Consider the following 4977-nt stretch of genomic DNA (forward strand, 5'->3'; position numbering starts at 1 on the left):
TTGATAAATTTTATGTATTACAACAAAAATGCAAATGAATAAATTTATGTGAACATGTGATCCAAAACTTTAGGCCTTTGTGAAGTGGTTACATTTATTTATTTATTTAAATTTGATTTTCAAAAGCTTCATGAATTCATTTTATCATCAGCATATCACTTACAAAAGTATCATGAATTGGTGGCGGCAAATATGAACCCAAGTCTTTGTCCTATCTCTATCATCATGTTATTTATTTCATTCGAATGATTAAGGTATAAGCAGAATACATTCATAGTAGTACAATTAAAAAGCCTGAATATATTGGTTAAAATTTTGATAGAAATAGCAAAGCAAAAATAATGTCAATTGAGATATAAATGAAGACAAACATAATAAAAGTACCTTTGCACTGGCATATATAGCAGGTTCTAACTTAAATAACTTTTTAAGATTTCAAGAACCATAAGGTAAATTAATCACCCACATGCACAAGTATTAACAAGAACTTTTTGTAAACATAGATAGTAAAATAATATTCAACTCTGTCAACAACACATTACTACCTTTAATATCTCTATGTACCTTGAAAATTAAGTGCAAGTATAATAAACCCTGCATTATATTATATATATAGTTTCAGCAAAATACAAGAAAATGGTACGGGGAACTTTTGGGACTATTTTTGAAACTTATAAGATGAAGCTATTATAAGAGAAAAAGAAATAGGTCACTTGTAGACTTGCCACTCATAAGGGGGTTCGTAATTGCATCCATTGTTGCACAATGCTCAAATTTTAAGGCTACCTAAACATTCAGCAGCGTTTGCATCCCATAGTCGAACTTTGTATATAAACTTCTATTTGAAGAACTTCACAATGGAGTAAATGGAATTTAGCCAGTAGAAGATCAAGCAACAATGACACATTAAATGAATTCATAAAGTTCAAGCTAAATAAAACAATGCAACCATCCAATTATGTGAGACATGGAAAATCTATTGTCAAAGGTAGATCAAAAGCAGCAATAAAGGCATAACACTATGTAAAATGTTTTGAACAGAACATTAGGGTATATATTCTACATAATAGAAGGTTGGATAAATTTTTATTATATCATTAGTCAGAAGTGATGAGAACATATTCATGATGAGGAATTAAATAATATACCTTCGTCTGTATAATCTATCTTTTTTATTTTTTTCTTCTCTAACTTACCATTTATTAATCTTTATGGGGTTAAATGTTAGATTGATCTTCCAAGAAGAGATTTTACAGTAGTTTTATAGACAATAATGAAATTAATAGGTAAAGTTTTAGAATAGAAGCTTACCACCCAAAGTATCCTTCGATAATCTTTCAACATGTTTAAGCATTTTCGAATTTGGCAGTTGATTACTTTTATAGTATGGTGTCCACTACAAAAATAAGTATGGTGATATTAAAAAACTTTCTATAATTTTAAACTAAAAATTTAATGCATCCAGAAAGAGAGAGAGAGGATAATTACTCAAAATACCATAATTTGTGCCTTTAGTCCGACACTTTGAAATCTTGTGTGTTAAGTAGTGTTGTATTTGCTATTGAACAACCTACATTTATTCCCATGTACAAAAATATTTAAAATAAATAATTTTAAAGTTATAAATATAAGAGTATGCATTGAATTTTGACAAAAGAATCTTACTGTATTTTAAGAATCTTTCTATATTTTCAAAATTTGTTAGAATTAGGCTAAACAGGGACGTAGAAAATATTCATTTTGATAGATATTTGTTGCAATTTTTTGTCTGTACAAACTTATCTTCTTTGGTGAAACTGCTTCTAATGGATATTCGAAAACGAAACATTCTACGTATTTGAGAAGGAAAACTCCAGAATTTGGCCTATAGAAAAGATAGTTTGAAGTTAGATTATATTAATACTGTATGTAAATATAACATTAAATTAAATAAAAAATTAAATATTATAGTAAATTGTGGAGATGCTTATCCATTCTTTTGACAAGGTAGATACGGTATGATTTCCAATTTCATACGTTTATTTCTATGTTTTCTCAAACTTGGTTTGATGGAGAAAATGTCTGCAGAGATTAATAATGATTCGACTGCAATCATTACTGGTTCTGCACGTGCTTTGATTTCTTCCGATATATGAATGGTGTGGCTATAATCATATATATGAAATTTCCACTTTTGAAAATCAACAAGAAAAAGAAACCAAGTGTTGCCTGGATATGCTGATGGAATTAGTAAATAGTTGTATGTTATCCACGGTCGAGCAGATACAGGCAATTCTCCTTTTATATATCGTTGTAATGCGTTGAAATTAGTTGCAGAATGGCCAATTCCTTCTTTCATATTTGTATACTAATGAACATATTCAGTTTCAAATTTAAGGTCCATGATTGCATATTCTTTAGAAAGCAACGGAGAATCGACGGTAACAAGCCTTCTCAATAACTTTAATTCTATATTAATATGCTAGCAGAAAAAAATGTGAATTAGATATATGAATAATTGAGAAAAATGAATTATGATTATTAAATTTTATTTACCACAATATTTATACTTTTCGTTTCATCTAGTATATTTTCTAGCGATTGTTTTTCGTATAGATTGTCGATTCCATCATTCTAATATGCGGTGTATAAGAGAATTTAAATCAGTATTAAATGAGTAAAATACAAATTATAATATTTAAGTTAGCAACGTAAAATTAAATATCTTCCCCCGATGAATTTTGTAATATCCATTCTATAATATTTTTGTACTTGTTCATGTTATAGTCTTCTAAAGTATTAATCGGCGTTGTTGATGAAGATTGTGTCTGTTTTTGCTTACCTTTTTTTCTTTCACCAATCTTTCTACGTCTTCAATATGTTCAGATGTTAAAGGGATTTCAAACTCAATTGGACTTGCACAAGGAGATATATCTCATTATATAGAGCTGACAATCATTTCCATGTGTGATTTTCAGTCGGATATTTGATTCTGCATACTTTGATTTTGTGCATCAATGAAAGATTTGACTGAGTTGAAACTGGTATCCACATAAGATTACATGCTATGGAAGTAGTCTTGTTGGCTTTTTTGCTGATGTTCAAAAAATTATTTTTGATTGTCAAGAATCCTTTGGTAGTGAGTTTCTTGCTGTTCAAAAATGGCAAGATAGCGAGTTTCTTGTTTTGTTGATTCTTCAATCATTTGTTTTTTTAATCGGTCATAGAAACTAAATACATCTGATACTACTTGTTGTCTGTATATGTTGAACATTTGATCTATATCTTGTTTAGTTACATAGTTTGAGCTCTCAAAAGAAGCAAATCCAATTCCAGTTGAAGTACCTACAATTGTTTCTTGCGTATGTACGTTATTAGCTGGATTTTGTTCTGTTATATTGTTGGATTCACCATTGACAATGCTGTCTAGTATACAGTGTTGGTTGTCAACTGGTAATGAAATATTTGTATACCGGAATGTTTCTAATTCTTCTTCAGCAGGATTCAGTACTGCAATTATTGTGATCTATAATTGTAATAAAATGTTAGATTTATATTTTTAAATTTATTTATAAATAATTAAATACATATTTAATTGTAAATTGAAATGAATCATACCTGTTGAGTAGCCAAAAATTCTTTAACGATTTGTTCTGTTAATACTATTTCGGGCTTCCATTTATGCATTCGTGGACACTGGAAGCGTGTACGGATACGACGCCCGAATTGTAGTCCAATTTGAGGAAAAACTTCATAGATCCAATACTGAAATAAAAATAAAAGAAATATTAAATTTTTTATATGATTAAATTATATATAACAGGGGAAAAAATAAAAGAAAAATACCTGGAATGCAAGTAGATAACCATGTAACGATTATTTACAATCTGTTTGGTCATTTTGTTGCATCCTTCGTATTCTTTTGATGTGTGATTCTTTCAATGAATTTAGTAAAACAAAGTATGTTTTACGTCCCCACGGATACATAAGAAATTCATCAAGTTGTTCAACCAATCCAAGGGTTTTGAAATCGATGTGTTTTCCATTTGGTTTTAAAACGCATTCGACGAACAAAACTAATCCTAACTTGAATTTATCTTCTTGATTTTCACACATGTGAAATACTTCAGAAAGTCTTTTCATAGTAATTCTTTTTGAACCATCAAAGTATTCATCTCTAAGGCGAGTAATCCGGTAATAAGACAAAATTCTTGCATGCCAAAATGGGCCACATGATCATCTAATCGTACCCAAACTTCATTATTTTTGCCGCAGTTGATAAGTCTTATTATAAACTCGTATATTAATTTGCTACTAAATTTTTCATTTTGTTCTTTATACATACTTCCATAGATAAATCCTTGAAAGTGACTGCATAATAAAGAAACTTGATCGTCTCCATCTATAAATTCTACAAAATCTAGAAGGTATTGATGATTTGCAAATTGAGTAATAGTAGCAGAAAATCATTGATTTGGAGATAATATGTATTCTAACGACATCTGCAAAAATTATTTTAAAAAGTATTTATTAATCATAAAATATATATATATATATATAAAGTTAACGTAAATTTTGTACGTGAACATAAAGAGGTATATGATAGGAATCACATATGCTTGATAATAAAGAACTTTAGTATTGACTACTCCAACATTAAAACACGTCTTCATTTTCTATTTTGCCTAATATGTTTACTCAAACAACATTAATCACCATTTATCTAATGAAAAATAATATTCATCGTCATTCATCTAATGAGAAAGGTGAAAAATATTTGTTCAACCTATACAAGTAAGCACATAGAATAAACATAATAAGAAGAATAAGTGTGAGGAATATTACCTTAGGAACGAATAGAGGGGTTTCTTAACAGTTTTTTGGTAACTGACTTTTCTATTCTTTTATATGTCAAAGACAATCCTACAAAGAATTATAAATAAAGAAAACTAAGTTAGAGTACAACTCTTATGTTAAATATATGGCTATGGAATTACT

The 4977-nt window shown here is 28.8% G+C and overlaps 1 long non-coding RNA gene across 2 annotated transcripts; it reads right to left on the reverse strand.

Annotated features, from left to right (window-relative positions):
- Positions 1-754: 754 nt before the first annotated feature.
- On the reverse strand, positions 755-3625 carry LOC111388483. Of its 2 annotated transcripts, XR_002701585.1 has the most exons (4): positions 3598-3625; positions 1498-1570; positions 1312-1396; positions 755-786 (listed from the first exon to the last, which is right to left on the reverse strand). It is a non-coding gene; the product is annotated as an uncharacterized LOC111388483 (long non-coding RNA). The 2 variants fall into 2 exon arrangements; XR_002701583.1 differs by lacking the exon at positions 755-786 and having other exon boundaries at positions 1262-1396.
- Between the last annotated feature and the right edge of the window lie 1352 nt (positions 3626-4977).

Source organism: Olea europaea, unplaced genomic scaffold, assembly GCF_002742605.1.
Source record: "Olea europaea var. sylvestris unplaced genomic scaffold, O_europaea_v1 scaffold500, whole genome shotgun sequence".
Taxonomy (NCBI): domain Eukaryota; kingdom Viridiplantae; phylum Streptophyta; class Magnoliopsida; order Lamiales; family Oleaceae; genus Olea; species Olea europaea.